Source organism: Spea bombifrons, chromosome 4 (assembly GCF_027358695.1).
Source record: "Spea bombifrons isolate aSpeBom1 chromosome 4, aSpeBom1.2.pri, whole genome shotgun sequence".
NCBI classification, from domain to species: domain Eukaryota; kingdom Metazoa; phylum Chordata; class Amphibia; order Anura; family Pelobatidae; genus Spea; species Spea bombifrons.
In genome coordinates this window covers 99695084-99714396 of record NC_071090.1, presented here as the reverse complement: position 1 = coordinate 99714396, position 19313 = coordinate 99695084, and the positions used below count along the sequence as shown (strand labels likewise).

The 19313-nt window shown below is 41.8% G+C and overlaps 1 protein-coding gene across 1 annotated transcript in view; it reads left to right on the top strand.

Annotated features, from left to right (window-relative positions):
• Positions 1–12276: 12276 nt before the first annotated feature.
• The window catches only part of LOXL2 (lysyl oxidase like 2), a 28069-nt gene continuing 21032 nt past the window's right edge, over positions 12277–19313 (top strand). Inside the window, exon 1 of the mRNA XM_053462795.1 lies at positions 12277–12407. The gene's annotated coding sequence lies outside the window, so the exon portion shown is untranslated. The remainder of the gene's footprint in view (positions 12408–19313) is intronic.

The following is a 19313-nucleotide window of genomic DNA, read 5'->3' as shown; positions in this document are numbered from 1 at the left end:
CCCTTCAGGACGTAGGGCTTTCCATACCCTAAATAACTGAGTTGTTTACCAAGTTCTGGTTCTCTTTTCCATGTTTGATGAACCCACACAGATCAGATCATTTTTTTCAGGATAAGCAGGGTCATCTTTTAAAGCCATAGTAGCACCTAAAACATAATATTTATTAGTTCTACTATGTAAAAAATATTTACTAAAACACAAAAACATTTATTTTAATGCTATTTTGCGTAGGCTAAGGGGTATGTGTCACTGCTAAACAATGACTCAATTTACAGTCAGCAAAATTCTCTGATTACCAAAATACCCCACACACATAGTTTGTTTTAATGTTCTAGAGGGCCACATGCATCCCTCTATATTATTATTTTTTAAAAAAAAAAATATTTCTTAACTTAAGGGATATTCGGACTCAACTTTTTTTTATTGTTTTTTTAAATCGTTGATTTTTTTTCTTTTTTTCCTGCTCCGTTCTCATAACTAAGAGGTTCAATTCCTCTAATTAACTTTGTAGCCACCTTTAAATTTGTTTTAAAAAATCCATAATGTCCTTTTTAAGAACAGGGGCCGATTTTTGCGCTGCATATTTAAGGTGGGGTCTTACCATTGACTCATATAGAGGCAAAATGATATTTTCTTCCCGTTTTTATACATGGTGATATCTTATCGGCTCTTGCAGCAGCTGACTGACATTGAACCACGTTGCCAAGTTTATTGTCTACAATTATTCCCAAATGCTTTTTCATTTAATGATTTTCCTAACACAGCTCCATTTGAGGTTTAATTTACACATATATTTTCCCCCCAAATGCATAACGTTGCATTTGTCAGCAATTAATCTCATCTGGCACTCCAATTTGACCAAATCCACTGTGACATTATGTCAATAAGAAACATATCGTTTATGCTTTCAAATACTTTCGCAAACACAGATGTCAAGCTCACCGGTCTGAGACTTTAATACCTTTTTTTGAATATCGGTACCACTTCTGCTTCACGGCAGTCTTTTAGGACAGTGCCAGACATGAGCGAATCCCCGAGGATCAAAAGCAACAGTCTGGCTATTTCTTGGCAACGTTCCCCAAGTACCTAAAGATGTATACCATCTGGCCCTCGGTTTTATCTATTTTACTTTATTGAGCAGTTTTATCACCCTATCCTGCATCCGCCAATCACATGATCGCCGCAAGCTTTTTGTAGCATTATTGCACAAATCTGCAGACATTGGTCCTTCACTGGTATACAAAAGAAGGGGAAAAAGAAGAGTTAAGACTTCTGCCTCCTTCTTATCTCCACCAACTGACCAGTTCCAGACTTCAATCAGTTGCCTTCTTTAATTTTTTGTCATTGATGTGTTTTAAAAAATATCTACTTTCATTGGCTATCTATTTCTATACTGTGGTCATTCTCAATGCCCTTTGTAACCATAAAGCTGTATTTACTGGCTTTATTGACAATATGGGACTTCCCAATGACATGTTGGACATATTTACGCAATGACATCACACACAACGTTGCGTGTGACGTTATCAGCATGTGGTTCCAATATCCAAGGGCGAAACACAAAGGGAAAAGACAAGGGCATCATATGGAGACTTGTCCCCCTTTTCTATTTATCTCCAGAATTGACTCCTGAAACCCCCTTAAGCCTAAAGTTAAAATATTTGAAAATCACTGTTTTAAATACCATTATAGATATTTACCAACTAATTTATTGTATTGAAAACTATCCTTACAAATAACCCATTCAAATCAGTGCACCAAATAAAATCTACACGTCCTGTTGCATTGGGGTAACTTGTTGGAATATAATTCTTTATAAAACGCACATTAACTTTGTACATTTATATAAAAGAATCTGTTTATCTGACTGATAGGACTGAGATAAAGAACGAGCCAGTTTGGCTTTTTCCCAATACTCACAAAAATCAGTGACACACATTTAAATATATACAATATTTGTTTTTGATGTTACTGATCTGTGTAGAGGACTTTTTATTTTTTATTTGCAGTCTGGAGAATTTTGGATTTGTTACTTTCCCACTTTCCATGCGCGTGTTTCCACGTCCACAAGGTGGCAATAGTTATTACAAAAAGAACAAATGGCAGCTAAGATTCCCGCGTTTGTGTTTTTACATTTTGTGCTCTTTGGAAATATACGAATGTCTATAGAAATCAGGTCATAGGTAAACCTGATTTACCCATGCGTAGCGCGTGGCCAGGTATATCTAGCCACTGGCCGCACACCGCAGCTCCTGAACCGCCACTCGTCTTTTTCAGCATACACGATGCCTAATTTGTGCAGGTAAATCAACGGATGGGACATGAGCCAGGTTTTCAGGATTGTCCCAGCAAGGTTGAGACTGTGGGAAGCTATGGGGTTTTTTTTTAACCAAGGCTACCCGGAGGTCTGGTGACTAGCTGTGATAACTCACAGACTCCAAGATAGATTCTAAGAGTTCCCAGTGAAAAAAAAATCACCCATCTTCGAAAATGGACAGAAAGGGAAAATATGATTGGGTCGAAAGTTGCATTCCTGCCGATATATTAATAGAGTGTGAGCTTCCGAGGGTAGAGTCTTTGTTTCTTTCTGTACCAGTAGTTCTCACTGTGTGTAAATGTAAATTGCTCTATTAAAGGGATACTCCTTTACACTTCAATGCATTTAATCAGTGGCAAGAATACTCAGACCATGGAGGGAAGCTTCTACAGCAGGGCTGTCTCTTCTGTGCCAGGTAAGCACTTTATTTTATTTTTTTTAAGAATGCATATTAACGTACTTACAGTATATTTTAACATGCAGTTATTGTTATCCAAGACAACCCAGAATCAGGCCCCACTGTTCCTATGGTAGCTCCTCTCTGGGAATAATTCACAAAAGAACACGCACATGCTTACAAAACACTGAATCTGAACATAGCGCATGTGTTGGACAAACGTACCCTATGAGATATGTGGGGCTTTAATGTAAAACCCCCAACCCAGCTGTGTAGAGGCAAGACGACAACCACATGGCCCACCCAGTCTCTCGCATCCACCCTGCCTGAAATACCCCAGGTCTCCAACGTATCACTCCGTAACAAGGACAAAACTACAATTAGGTATTTCTTTGTGGGATTTAATCGCCTAAAGGTAGCATATTTTGTTAAAGAAAATTTTAGAATGTCCTGAAAAAATACGTACTCCCGCCCCACTGACATTTTACATGAACAAGTGCAAAGGATTGGTTTTAAGGGTATGGACCTTACCGATACTTTTTACTTGACCTTTGGCCTATTTATCTATTGATAGCTATCTATGTAACAGATTTACATTTGGAAGGTGAGTAATGTACAATAGTTTAGAAACAATAAGGTGCGATACACCTTATTATGCGTTTTAGGTCTCTAAAACACGGTGATATCCTCGTGCCTGTACCTGGGAACGCTCCAGGTTTGACTCGGAGTCTCTGAGTGAATTGATGCTTCCCGGGATCTCCGGGTCACTCTCTTCTTTCTCCGGGGCATCGATCTGCCCAGTCCTTTTCCCACTCCTTGCACAGCTGGAGCCAATCTCTCATGAAGCCATTCCTTCAGATGAGCTCTGGGTAGCCCAGCCTGGGAAGTTCCCAGGTAACTCCTACCCTGCAAACACCAGGAGAGGAAACGGAAAGAGGGCCAATGAACGGCAACATATTTAGGAAACACATCTTTTCTACCTAATTGTATTAATACCCAATGTTTGCTGGGTGTCTTTCCCCTAGGGAAGATGTACTAAAGTAAAATCTCTAACTTCAGGTTGCTCTTCTTCTTTGAATATATTAAAATGAGGTCTGTCCCTTTATGGACGCCCAACTCTGTTTGTTGAATCTGCTCTCTTCACTTGAAGAACCCTATAAAATTAAGCAAACAAAATACAAAATCATAGCCAATAAAATAACCTTCTCTGTGGCAAATGTGAAACGTAAAATCATGTAAAAAGATTCGGGGAAGCAGGAAAAGAATTCTGACCAGCCAAAGAAACTGAGGGTGAATTTTTATTTTTGACTGGGCCATTACTTTTCATAAATCCTTCTATTAAGGGACAGACAGTAATGCCTCCTCACCAGGCAGTTATATAACATACATATATAACAATGTTACAATGTTTAAAATAAAGTGTCTTTGAGGAGAAGGCTGGTCTGATCTAAAGGTTTTGAGCACTACTTGTCTTTAAGTTGTAATTCTAGATGTAGCCACCAGTGTATGTATAAAGTAACAAGGCTTTTAGGCAGCATTTACAGTGATGGCTGCAGGCTTTCTGCGCTCCATTTAATGGTTTTGAAGGAGTGAGCATGCGTATCGTGTGTGGAGTTTCCTCGGGGTCTCAGGATTACCTTTCTCTGGGCAGGGAAGCAATGTTGGGTCATGCACGTTTGGGAAACGTCACACATGCTCAGTGATATGTTCTAAGTTGTGGCCGTTTAGATACAAACACGGGGAAGGGGGACAGTCAACAAAGCTTTCAGGTGGGCCTTCAAAGCGTGTAATGTGCGGAAACCGGCTGGATATGTCCAGTCACAAACCGAATAAGCATCAAAATGTGCGGCTGCGCATATCCAGCCATTGGCTGAGCTGACCTAATTAGCATACCTGGGAACTCTCCGGGTTTGACCGGTTCTCCGGGTCAACATCAGATTCCTCTGAGTTGTGCCATGAACCCACTCCCTGCCCATTTCCCCATTAAAGGGAGGTGTTTCCCGCAACGTCAGCGGGAACGACCACTTACATCAGTGGAAAAAACCCCAACGTCAATGGGCAGTTCTGGCTACGTCACGCAAGGGTAGGCTCCTGGTAGCCGGAGCCCACAAGTTCCCAGGTATGGTCATTAGGGCTACCATGTTATCCCCACTATGGCCCTGGTGAGAATGTTGGAACAATGCACTTGGACCAACCAAAAGCATAATTGTACATTAAGAGAGTATAGATCCTAAGTCCAGAAATTCAGGATGCTGATAAGAGTCAGGTTATTCTCATACTAGACATTGCAATTCAATAATTAGTGTTATCTCTACTGCAGTAGCGTACCTAGCGGGGGGCGGGGGGGCGGTCCGCACCGGGTGCTGGTCATCAGGGGGGTGCCAACTTGCCGGCACCCCTCCAGAGACGGACAGTAATGTCCGCCGCTGCGAGAGGATGCTCGCAAGGGAGCGTTATCGGAGGTCTTTAACAGACCTCAGGCTCCCTTGAGTGATTTTAAGCCGGGAACCGGTTTAAAATCACTCAAGGGAGCCGGAGGTCTGTTAAAGACCTCCGATACCGCTCCCTCGCGATCCGCGCGGCAACTGCTGCTGTGCGCCGGGGTTTGTTGTCAGATCCCGGCGCACAACACTGAAGCCGCGCCCACCGCCGTCCGTGCCCTCTGACCCGGAAGAAGATAGAAGAAGAGGAGCGAAGAGGAAGAAAAGGAGCTGACTGCTGTTAGAAGAAAAGAGGAAAGGTAGGAAATCATTCAGTGAGAGTGACAGTGAGAGTGGATTGGTATGTGTGGAATCTGTGGATTGGTAAGTGTGGATTGGTATGTGTGGAATCTGTGGATTGGTATGTGTGGAATATGCGGATTGGTAAATGTGGAATCTGTGGATTGGTATGCGTGTGGATTGGTATGTGTGTGGATTGGTATATATGTGTGGATTAGTATATGTGTGGATTGGTAAATGTGTGAGAGTGATGGGTGTTATGCTGTACCATTTCCAATGTCTTTTTCATTATGCTCTAAAGTACATCATAACTCCCATCACTCTATGCTGTTCCATACAGTGGCAGAGCTGGGAGACAGAGGCCTTGCACCCCCACCGCAGGACTCCTGAAAGGTAAGTGAACTTTAAAGGGGGGAGAGGGTAGATAGTTAGGAGGGGGTAGATAGGGAGAAGGGAGTGAGACGGGGGGATAGGGGGTAAATAGGGAGAAGGGAGTGAGAAGGGGTAGATAGGGCAGAAGCGGGTGAGAATGGTTAGATAGGGAGAAAGGAGGGTAGCAAGAATATTGAAATAAAGAGTCAGAATGAGAGAGTGAAAATGAATGGATTAATGTGTGGATGAATTGTGTGAATGAGTGAGAGAATTAATGAATTTGTGAGAATGCATCAATGAATATGTGTAAATAATTTGTGTGAAAGAATAAATGATTGTGTGAATGAATTGTGTGAATGTAAGTGAATTAGTGAGTGACTGTAAAAGTGTTTGTGTTAATCATAGGTGTATAGTTGATTTGTCAAAAAGGCAAAGATGGTATAAGCAGGGTGTTTATGGGACAAAAATGGCACAGGCAGGGTGTTTATGGGACAAAGATGGCACAGGTAGCGTGTTTATGGGACAAAGATGGCGTACACTCGGCTGTTTGTGAACAATGCTGACTCATGCTGGGCTGTTTGGGGGCAAAGATGGCACGTCCTATGTGTGTGTAATTTGGGTGCTGGTCAGGTTCTATGTGGGCAATGTGGACGCTGTTTTTTTTTTGGAGGGTTATTAAAGAAAGCACTATTATATGTTCAGTAAATGTTATTTAAACGTGTTTATTTTACTTATAAGTTATTAATTTATTTTTCCAGATTTCTTGTTGTTTACAGTTGACATACAGTTTACAAATTGGTGCAATAAATATTCTTGCCAACATAATTTTGTAGATGTCTTTACATTTGGGGGGGGTGCCACTTACAGGATCCGCCCCAGGTGCCAAATACTCTAGGTATCACCTATAATTCACAACATTATACTGAAGACGTTGTTGCGTGTTCCAGATATCTCATGCACTAATAACACCAACTTTCCTTTTCTAAAGTTCCGGCTCTTCTACATCCTCCTCAACAATGAATGCTTTGTAAGTACTTTACTACCAATAACAAAAGTTATGGTGGGTAAAGGTGATGGAAAACCCTTCCACTTAAAATAAGGGGGGTAGTAGAAGCATTATTAAACACTCATCTACAGACACCAGACAAGGTGTAAGTACTTTAATATCCATTCTTCATTTGGTGGGCTGTATGAGACGTGAGAATGTCCTTTTTATCAAGCAGAGGATGATCAGCCAGGAAACGCAGGTATACGGAGAATTATTATGGGTTTCAACAATGGTGCAATGGAGGACAATCTACCTAAATAAATAATTCTGGTTTACACTGGTGAGACAACATACATAACTATAAACTCTCCGAAGTCCCCACCACCACCTGCTGCTTACCAACTTTCCTCCCGCTCCTCACCCACTAAAGGCTGTCTGGAGCTAGCCTTATGCCTACATGCAGCTATGCTGCCCCCTACGCCCAGCGTTGGGAAATTCTCATGAATGCCAATAATACTAGATCTGTCACTTTACTCTTACCTCTGATGGTTTAATCACCTAAAAACGGCCCAGGTTTTTGTCATAGAAACTATAAAAAGCTTTTTGAAAGTCCCTGTCAGTGTCTGGCTTTGCATCATGTCACAAATTCTGAATGTAGCACAATTTTACACAATGAAAGTGTTATTTCTGGGCATGAAGTAGTACGGGGGATGGCGTCGCTAGTGCTGCATTCAGTTGCGTGTAACCTTTAAACCGTTTGGTATTTTTCAGCCACAGGTACTCAGACCACTAGCACATAAAAAGGATGTCTAAACGCTCCCATCGCAGACTCGCGCTCCCATACAGAGTCCGCGACTCGTCACTTGCTGACACCGTAATATGTAAAATCACAGGTGCGCTTTTATACTATCTCGACGTTCATAAAATAAGTACCCTTAGGACAAACTCCTGATCTGCGCTTCTGTGTCACGTTTTTATAGTCTCCATGTGTTATAGAACCTACCGTGATATTCTTAACCTCTTACTTACTCAGGATCTCCCCTACTCATTGTAACTGTAATGCTCACTAAAAACCCAACTGTTGAGAGAAGTATACAATCAATCATCTTAATATGCCATAACCAGCATTCTAATAAGAAACCACATTAGAGATCTCCAGGCCATTGACTTCTCAACTTGACCTTTGCTATAATCAAATCATTCTTGCCCAAACATTCTCTCATCTTCTTTCCCATTCTCCCTCGAGCTCCTAATAGACTGTAAGCTCTAAAGAGCAGAGCGTTTTCGTGGTAGTGTGAATTTCGGATATTATCCATTTTAATATTATTTTTAATTTTGTTTTCTTCTGTAATTGATATCGTAAATATGCTATGATGGATCTTGCCGGCGTTGTATAATCTAATAATTCAGCTCTTATCTTTGGCTGATCATTCTTGGTGCTTCTGTTTGGTGGAAAGTCGAACTCATCAATGTAGATGACCAGAGGCATGTGGCTTGTTAGCCAAACACAAGGTATATTATGTATTAAACAGAAATAAATGCAGCGACTGGAAAGCCTGGAAGTTGGTCGAATCCACATGAGTCACAGAGCAAGCAGAGGTTACAAAAGGAGTACATAGCACTAGTAAGTTATTCCGATGGAATGTGTCCTTGTCACCCATCCCAGGCCGTGCTGAGTAGCGAGGAGCCCAGGGGACCAGAGGAGGGATGAGGAGAGGCAGCTGTCTGAACCTTGTTGAAACCTGTTTATCTTCAACTCTACACTCAATCTTCTTCTTCTTCCGGCTCCCCTGCCAAGTTTCCACTGGTTGCGCTTTACGCACAGACAACTACTAACCCTTTCACAGCTGGCATTGTTACAGTGACGTCCTGTGTGTCCGCGTAATGCACCGAGGTCAGGGCTGGACTAGGGATGACTAGGCGCCTCTACCACTTTAAGGCCATTTGCCACCAAATGATGTAAGTGTGGCCGCTGGCCGGATATGCGCTGCCTCATATTACACGTCTATCCTCACGCAGGGCGCAGCTGGGCATACCCGCAGCACCATATCTGCAGCCAGAGTGGCAGATGGAGTAAGTGTGGGGTGCTGTTGACCAGCAAGCCACTGGGCATGTGTCCATTGTGCCAGATGGCCAGTCCAGGCCTGACAGAGATACTAACAGGAACACGCTATAAGACACATGAGGTGGAAATGAATCCCTCAACTGAAGACCTTGTAATGTAATAATTCATCGTAGTAACAATTCCCATTGTAATTATAGAGAGTCAGAATATAGGCTTGTAGTAACTAAAACTTATATACTTATAGATACATAGAATTTGCAGATAAGAACCATTTAGCCCATCTTTTCCGGCTGCTTGTTTTCAGGTGCAAAGACTTTACTCAGTCCTTCAGTCTCGTCTAAGATTCAGGGTAGCCTTATGTCTATCCCATGCATATTTAAATTCCCTCACTGTATCAGCCTATACCACTTCTGCAGGGAGGCTGTTGCACTTATCCACCACTTATCCCACCCTTGAGACCATGTGACAGAAGAATGCACTCCATCAAGTTTCAGGAACCTACTGGCAAATAACGCCCTGCATGGTTCACACGTGTGCCGCTTTGCTCATTATAGAGGCTTGCTCCAGCTCTACGTGTTCCAGACGCATGCATCTTTCTACTTCCACTCTGTGTTTGGCGAACCCAAGCCCTCCATGCCAGGGAGAATGCTTCATACATGGACGGCTTTCGCAGTGCTGTGCGAGGAGCGGGAGGCTCTCCCAAGGCTTTGCCGCGTGTCTTTCTCTATGTTGGTCCATGGAATGTCCAGATGTTTCAGCGTTGAAGTGTTAAATCACCAAACTCATCCATAAGCCCTGACCCTCAATGCCCCGCACTCTGCATCAAGCAAAATCCTTCCTACTCCCTCCTTCCTTAAGTGTCCCAGACAGCTTGGTACTAGGATCTCCGCTGCTACAACATTTATGTATCCTGGAGGACTCAATAGGTCCCTGTCCAGTCTGGCCCTGCATGAATGTCATGTTGCCCCTCATTCTCTGATAGCCTCCTGTGCTCATTAAAAGCCCGTCGTACACTTTCTATGGTCTTAAGCCATTTCTCTCCAAAATATCCTGATGGACTTCCTAGAAAACTGCAATTGTTTAAAATACAAAAAATTCCTGTCTCAAGTGTCTCACGTACACAGAGCACATGTGGTGTTTATAAGAGCCCAGAAAAGAATCTGACAGCGATAATCTACACAGCCTGTTCTCCGGCGGATTCCGTGCAAACTTCTGTCCTGGGCTTTCCGCCTCCCCGAAAACAAAATGTATTTTTCTTCGGCAGCGTAATCGCTTCTTACAGACTTGCCTTTGGTAGAAGCTGCAGCTCTGGAGCTGCAGCTATCCACCTCCTCAATAGGCTAATGGTCCTCGCCATTGAACGGAAGCAGCCAATCAGTGGCAAGAAAGCACCCCCCCATTGAAATCAATGGGAATGCTTTCTGCGCATCTGCAGGGGGGGTCTCATTAGAATCTCCCACGCAGTTCGCTGAGCCTGGGGTGGAGTTGGTGGTAAATATATCATGGAAAGTACCCGGGGGCGGGCAAAGGGGCAAATGATTACGGGAGATTCAGCAGAAGTGCATATGATGGGTTTAGTGTTTTTTTAATTCAGCCTTTAGACCTATTGATGGCTAAGAACATATTTTATTTATGCAATTTTATTTATAAAAGCATTTTCTGCGGTTTTTAGACATAGACTTTTATGGCTGTAGAACACGGGATACACTCATACCCGGTAAACATTCTGAGCTCCAGGAATTGAGGGACGTCAGGGAAGGAAAGAAGGATGGGGGGGATTTGCATCCAAAAGAGGGGCCTGTCTTTCGGTACAGGCAGATTTAAAGGGACAGATTCCCGTGCTGTATCACTAGCGAAGAATGAATTACTTTAATATGTAAAATATGTATACATTGAACCTGTAAAAAAAATACATTTAAGTGGAGCTGACTGGCGGTGAGTATACCACATGGGCACCAAACCGGGGCACTGCCAGCCAGCTGGTGTGCCACTGCCACTGCTCAATGGGCTGGTTACAAGCGAGATCTTGTATCTCCCCAACCTGTCCATTTACAAAACAAGGGCTGTGCATGACTGGCACAGCTTCCCAATACTACTAAAAAAAAAAAAAAAATCATATCCCGGCGCTCCGCAAAAAAGATGGCGGCCATGAAGGGGGCAGCTGGGGGAACATAAATACGTCCCTGGCACAAGCAGCAGAAGACATCTTCAACATACCAAAGAGCTGTGGACAGGGGGGCAGAGAAAGGGGCAAATGCATATGGGAATGCATAAGGGGCCACTCAGCTATCATATGCCTTAAAGCGCTCATAATAGCTGTCCTTTTAATCCATAGGGCTGCCATAAGCACACACTCTAATGATGTCTCTTTATGGCCCCTCCACTTACCCAGGCAGGATTATAGGAACTACCTGGGCAGGTGGGCAGCACACACCATGCCGCGTATTCCTGTGTATTGTGTAGAAGGGGATTGATTCACTCGCAGCGCAACTCTTTTATTTATTGTATGTTAGCATATTTTATAATAATAACACCAAGAATTTAAACAGCACTTTACACAGTAGGTAGGTAACTAAACTGCCACACTGATACATAAATAAATACACGCAACCACATAGTACATCTTTATAAAAGTGTTATACATTTGAATTCTATTTTAACATATATTATATTTGTATTATAGTTTAGTATATATTATATTTGGATTATAGTTTAGCATATATTGTCTTTGTATTCTAGTTTATGATATATTGTCTTTGTATTATAGTTTAGGATATATTGTCTTTGTATTATAGTTTAGGATATATTGTCTTTGTATTCTAGTTTAGGATATATTGTCTTTGTATTCTAGTTTAGGATATATTATATTTGTATTATAGTTTAGGATATATTATATTTGTATTCTAGTTTAGGATATATTGTCTTTGTATTATAGTTTAGCATATATTGTCTTTTTATTATAGTTTAGGATATATTGTGTTTGTATTATAGTTTAGCATATATTGTCTTTTTATTATAGTTTAGCATATATTGTCTTTGTATTATAGTTTAGCATGTACAGATTTTATATATTGACTGTTAATGCATTCTTTCTCACCAACATTCCTTTGCCACATACAGGTCATTGTGTGTTTGTGTGTATATGTGCTTGCATGGTCAGTATGCACTGTATTGCAGTCTATAGGGGCCATACTATGTGCTACAGACAGACACAATGGTGGCTTTTGTTCCAGAGAGAACAGGGGGGCTAACAATTAACCATTTAGCTGCTGGCTGAGCTATTTCACAGTTACTGGCAGGGATCACTGCACATAATATCCATTAGCTCACCCTCAATAGCTGGGATGTCTGAGTCTGCTGGGGGCTGGAGAGGAGAGGAGGGGTGGAGGGGTGAAACAGACAGAGGGAGGGAGGGAATCCAGTGTGTTCAAAAAGTGTGCAGGGAAGCGCTAGCCGCACATCAGGGAGACTCCAGCCAGCAGCCAACTTCAGGGAAGAACGAGTCCCTACCAGGAGTGAGGGCGCACTCAGCCTGGAACTGCAGACCTGTAAGTGTCACTCATACCTAGAGGGGGAACAGATTCATACTGGGAGTGGAGGGGGTAGATTCTGTGCTTTGGGGGTCTGTGTTTCATTACTGCCGGGTAATGGGTGGGTAAGGGGGTTTGTTTAGTGACAGTCCTGTTAGTGATGCTGCACAGGTCATTGTGATGGAGGTGCTTGGGTGCTGGCATCTGATCTGATCACTGTCACTCTGCACCAGGCTCTTTCATAAGAGATCCACTTTTACCTCCAAGAAGCTTCTCTTCTTCTTTTGTTGTTGGAGTTCAACTCCACAAATACGTGGAATCTGACATTCCGTGTTCTAATAGCTTGGTCTGCCAGGGGATCCCCAGCTCTGCCCATCACCCTCAGCCAGATGAAGGCTATTTGTTAGCTTTATAATACATAAACTTCAGGTCAAAGCTCTGGTGTAAACTGCTTAATGTGAAGCAATCAACAGGAACATTCTCTTAGTTCCCATGGTGACTGCTCCATATTTAGCACTGGACTGTTTATCCATATAGCACTCTATTTTTTAAAATTCCAGCCTGGAGCAGTTTGTTTATAACCCCTATCATGCTGAGCCAGCCATAGATAGCCTGCAGACAGCGTTGAATAATAAGTTATGAAGATTTTTTTTTAAACTCCCCACAATGAAATCGTCTGCTTGTATGTACAAGTACAAATCTTGTTGGCACGGTGACAATTCCTATTATTACACAACAGAGCGTTTTGTGTTTAAAAAAACAGCAATGAGAGATGTGAAAATAGCATTTAATAGCAAAACATATAAAACTGCACATTTTCCCGTTACTTTGTGTTTTATAGAAATACAGTTATATAGTCAGTGAGTTTGTGCAGCGCTTTATCTTCATAGCAGTCTGTAGAGATACTAAGCACTCCTCACTCATATATATATATATATATATATGTATATATATATATATATATATATATATATATAGTGCACAGTGTTATAGAATAAAGCCAAACACTGAAAACTGAAAAATATAAGAACTATTCTACAGTGCAACAATTTCATTCTGGGTCTACAAATGTATTTGGCATTATTATTATATGCCGGATTATGTACTGGTTAGAGATACTCAGCAGAGCTATAGAGTGCAGTAAGCCTGCCATGAGTCTATTACAATTGACTGGTGGGCTGTAGGATAGCCAGCTTGATATCCTTTGTACTAGATTGGAGGTCATTTGTTTGCTCCAGCTGTTCAGGGGGTGTCTGTCCAGCCAAATGCTGTTTGGGAGTGCATCATGGGAGTTGTAGTTCAGTGACACCAGGGTATTGACCATTCCACTAACACTAAATATTCAATATAAATCCTATGAGGCATGTGAGAACTTAGTGTCATTGTGCAGCCCAGTGTGTTCGTTATATATATATATATATATATATATATAATGAGTCCTGTAATCTTAGAGTATAGTCATACTCGGCACCATTAATCAGTGCAGAATGTTCTTAAATGTGCCATATTACTTCTCTATCATACGGTAACAATTCATGATCTCCTCATGTCTCTCCCTGGGCACACATACATGGACCTCTGGTTTCTCCATTTGGGTTACTTCCTGCCTCTGATGGATTTTCCTGCAAACTTGACTTTTTCCATGTTAACCGCCTCATTACTGAGAAATTCAGAATGTATGCATGCGGCGTCTCCCATGGTTGAGGAACCGCAACTCCCATCACACTTAAGGCTCTGTTAATGATGGTAGCTGTAATGCCACATGTGCTAGAACCCCATCTTCTCAAGTAGAGTCATGGCAGCAGGGTTAGGCATTCAAAGGGTTACAATGTTCCTTTATATGATGTTTGCGCCGCAGGAACAATGTACTTGGAAAAGAAATCAGACTTTGTCCCAGAACAGCTTCTGTAATTCTCATCAGCTCATAACGGCTAGAAATTCTCTTTCGGGATTAAAAGGAGTGCTGGTAGCCCGACACATCTGGTAAACGATAACCACTAACTTGCTGGAGAAGTGGTTAAAACAAGCAGAACTCATAGCAAGAACTAGCTAATTCCACAAGATGTTCTAGTATTTCTGTTAATATTAGTTAACTTTTTTTTTAAAATATGTGTATTATAGAATGCTGAAGAATGCCTACGTTGTCTGGGGTGTAATAAGTTCTGGTTGTGGAGGTAGCATGCAGACTATGTCAGATAACATTTATATTATATATATATATATATTACAGTCATTACAGGTGTAAAGGAGTTAAAGTGATCTGACCTAACGAAACAACATTTGGCCCGTTGATTTCAGGCAGGCAGAAAAGACAGGCGGAGACTTTTATTTAAATCCTTATTATTTGAGCTACATGGTTTAAAAAAATTTACCTCTAGATGAAGGTGTGCCGGCACCTGGAAACCACTAATTTTCCCAAAATAGATACCCAGATGGCCCATTTAAAACAGAACCTCTATGATTTCCCCATGTTGCTTGAAAGGGACACGCAGCTTGTGTATGTATATGATGATCATTCCGGGTTCATCAATATACATGAGTGTATGCATTAGTACACATATATAGTCACAGGTTGGCGCTATATAAATAAAAGATAATAATAATAAGATCTTCTTAATAAGCATGTCATTAACATGTCATTATTACCAAGCACTCTGAAAAGTGCTGTCGTGTCTGCTGCTGTTGATATACACCCTTTGGTTACTTAATGTCATTCTCTTTTGGGGCAAAACCTGCGTAACCAAATACATCCCTGTCCTGACCTTGCCTCGTGTATTAATTTGTCCTACTAAAGCCACCATCTTACACCAGTGGGAGGAATGATCATTCAAATGTTCCTATAGAATGTTCAAATGACTGTCCTCATTGGTTTAGAGATAATGTGATGCTCATTTAGGTTATTTTAATATTTAAGCTCCCATTTTATGACATTGTGAAGAATAACAGTTACATTTAGTATTTGTGAATATGACAGATCCACTTTAAGAAGTCCTTAAACTTCTCATACCCAGTAGCTCTGATTCTTTGGCTCTCCAGGTCGCTGGAGCGGGTTCCTGATGGGCAACACTCATTTCCCAGTGAAATAGGGGCTGTTCCACCAACATCAGTGGGGCCATACAGGACGTCAACTGGAACGGCCACTGACGTCTGCAGGTAGTCCATGCCGTAAAGGGGGCTCCGGGAGCCTAACGGTTCCCAAATATGGGATTTTCTGGCTGGTTGGCCTGGAGCAGGCAACCCCTGGGCCAATGATTTCACGAGTGCAGGCAGCTCCTAATGGGGCAGTTGGAGAAATTAGATATCCCTCTTAAAACTGCCCCAAATGTAATGCTGAGGCCCCAGCGCTCTACTGAAAAAGTAGAGGAGAAGGTCCTCCTTGGCTTGGTGGGTCTATGGAATGGTTTGGAGCACTGCTCTAGGTCAGGCCTAAAGCAGCAACCTCATAAACACAACACTGACATTAGGTGTTGGCCTTTTGAGCACTATTGAAACATGTCTATAAAATTAAATGTAACCTACAAAGAAATGGTGAAGAATTGCTACGTGTTTAGGATAGTCTTGATGACACTACATGGAGCTTATGCCATTTTCCTTTCAGCTTGATGGCCAATTAGCCTGTCTAACGACAAGGGTGCCATCAAGCTAGAACCGTAATGGCAGGCTTCAATGCATCGAGAACGCGCATCGAGCAACTGCGAACGTGTGTGCATGCGCAGTACACATAACAGTTAGTGAACTAAACAAGGGGCATTTCATTTACTACAAACCCCCCACTCTTCTCCATATCAGGTTTCTCCACTAACTTTCACCTCCTTTCAGCAGCACTCCCTTTGCTTTCTCCCTTCCTCCACCCTTCTGTCTCTGACTTTTCAGGAAGCTGTTATGGGTCCCTGGAGGTCTTAAACCGGGCCTTAATTTATTGTTGGTCTGCCTGTTGACACCTGGTACTGCTGAGCCACAAGCTGGACTCTCAGTAAACGTGTTACTTGCACATTCTATGTTCTCTCCATAGAAACAAAATTATCTCTAATTACCCTCCAAGCACTTAAAGTTCCCTTAACCTGTAAAGCACCCTGAGGAGAGGTCAGCAACCCCTTTATTAGTGTAATTGCAGAATCCTTTCTTTCTTAATGTGTTACTAAGATGAACTGATACATTAGGTAGAGAGAGGGCCCGGCTCGCAAGCTTACAATCTAGAGGGTATGGGGTAAAGAAAAACATTAGGTATGGAGAAAGAAGAGGTGGTAAGGAGGTTGATTGAGTGGCGGTAGCACCAGTGGTTCTAGCTAAAAGGTTTGTACACTTCTCTGAAGAAGTGGGTTTTGAGATTTTTCTTTATTATTGAGAGGGACGGTGGAAGTAAGTCCTAGAGGTACCGGGCAGCACAAGTGAGGTCTTGTAAGCAGGAAAAGGAAGATATTATAAGCGAGGAGGAAAGCCTTAACCCACAGGAAGAACATAAGGATTGAGTAGGGGACTATTTTTTTCTACGGGGCAGAAATGTATGGGAGGAGCAGTATTATGGGGGGCTTTATGTTATTACTATTATTATTATTTATTGTTTTGTATAGCGAGTCAGTGGAGGGCTTCACAGAGTGTTGTGTAAGGAAGATAAGCCTAGCAGAAGCATATTCGAGAAATGCTAACCAGAAGATGAGAAGAGTGTTGCAATAGCCGAGGCGGGAAATGATAAGGAATGAACAAAGGTTTTTGTGGCTTCTTGAGTAAGGAGCAGGCGGATGTGAGAGATTTTTTAGGTGGAAACTGCAGGATCTGGTGAGGGACTGAATATGAGGGATGAAGGAGAGGTTTGAGTCAAAGATTACCCCAACACATCGGGCCTGGTTAGTGGGAGAGATAGCCGAGTGGTTTATGGAGATAGACAAATCAGGCAGTGGAGTGAGGATACAAGGAGTGAAGATAATGAGTTCAGTTTTAGATAGCTTAAGTTTCAGGGAGTGTTGTGACATCCATGAAGACATAGCAGACACGCAGCTGGTAATATGGGACATGAGAGAAGGTGAGAGATCAGGGGAAGAAAGCTCTGGGTATCATCTGCATATAGATAATGCTGGAAAACAGATAGATGTGATGAGATGCAGAAGAGAGCAGTATCTCATTTTCCTATAGAAGAAAGCGAGTCAAGAAGAAGGTGGTGATTGAAAGTATCCAGGAGTTTCTGAAGGGAGAAGTGACCATTGGCTTTGGCAAAGAGCAAGTCATTGGATACTTTTATAAGAGCTGTTTCGGTAGAGGGTCAAGGAGGAGAAGAAGAGGAGTGGGAGTTAGTTAAGCGATTGTACACCATCCGCTCTAACAACTTAGAGGCAAAAAAGAAGGGTCAGGGGGACAGGTTGATGGGTGAGAGGAAGAAAGAACAGTGGCTGGTTCTTAATCTATAGGGGGAAGCAGTTGGTGTGTAATAAGTAGGTAGAGTGATGAATGAAAAAATATAAGCACTTCTGATAGGACAAGAGGGGCAATTATTTTGTATAAGTGCATACCACATACTGCCCCCAGGGTGTTTAGCATTCCTTCATGGATTTTCTGTGCACATCTGTCATGGATTATTATCTTTTGTTTATTAAGCGCCAACATATTATGTAGTGATGTACAATACTTTAACAATACTGTACTGTACAATACTGTACATACAATACTTATGTCAGGAATAAAGTTCCTGACAAGAATGGTGGGCTTATGAGGGATCCTCTCATGATCTAAAGGAATTATATAGGGAATTGAAAGAAAAGGAGGGGTCAAAAGAGAAATAGAACGTATGAATAAAGGTGGTTTATTGCCTGGCTTAAGATTGTGGTTAGCAGGGGGTTTGTGGTGTTCCAGGAAAGCTAGAAGAGGGGAAAGAGTTGTGCTGTACACGGTTTTATAGTACACACTAAGCATTCTGTCCGACATCTATGTTTTTGGCTACTTATTACTGGGACACTTGGCACTAAATGTATTACTGAGACTAAATGGATTCCAGTTCTCCTTTGACCTCACCTAAAAGGAACAGTTATGTAAAAATAATCACTGCTGTATTATGCCACTACTATTAATACTACTACAACTACTTAAACTACTACCACTACTACTACTACTACCGTTACTACTACTACTACTGCTAGTATCACTGCTACTATTACTGCTACTATTGGTATGGAGTCAGTCTCTTCCAGACCACTGTATTTAAGCGTTCAAACTGTAACAACATCTGCCCTTACTGAAAACTGGATCGGCATACACAGTATAATGACTTCCTCATAAAAGTTGTGTAACAGATGTTAATGGGAAAAACACGTGGACAATGACATTACGCTTACATGAATATGGTACATATTTCAATACATCCTGCTTATAATGTTATGGGGAAAAAAATTATATATATATATATATATATATATATACACAGTACTGTGCAAAAGTATTAGACAGGTGTGAATATACACAGATACACTTGCACATGGAGTCATGGATTTTGTAGGCATACAGTTAGTTGAACAATTATGCCAAAGCGGTGCTAATGATCATCAAAGTAATATGTAGGTTGGAACACAATCATTAAATGAAAGAGAAACAGCTGTGTAGGAGGAAGAAGACCGCGTGAGGACAGTCAAATTCACTAACAAGGGAACACTGAGCACAGCAACAAGCCCCAGGGTAGTTATACTATATGAGTATGTGGTGATCTGGCTATTGTACCTCTTTCCTGGGCTTTGTTTATAGACTGCCTGGTATCGCGGACATTTGCCCTCAATGGATCCACGTATAAAGTGGATATGGAGGCAAAAAAGGTGATCATTGTTAACTTTACATATGCCGGTTTCCTATTAAACAGAATAGGCATGTGCCAGATTGATTTGTTACCGGAGTTATTAAACAGAATACAGAGATAGTCAGTGGATGTCGCCTGTAGGACCGGAA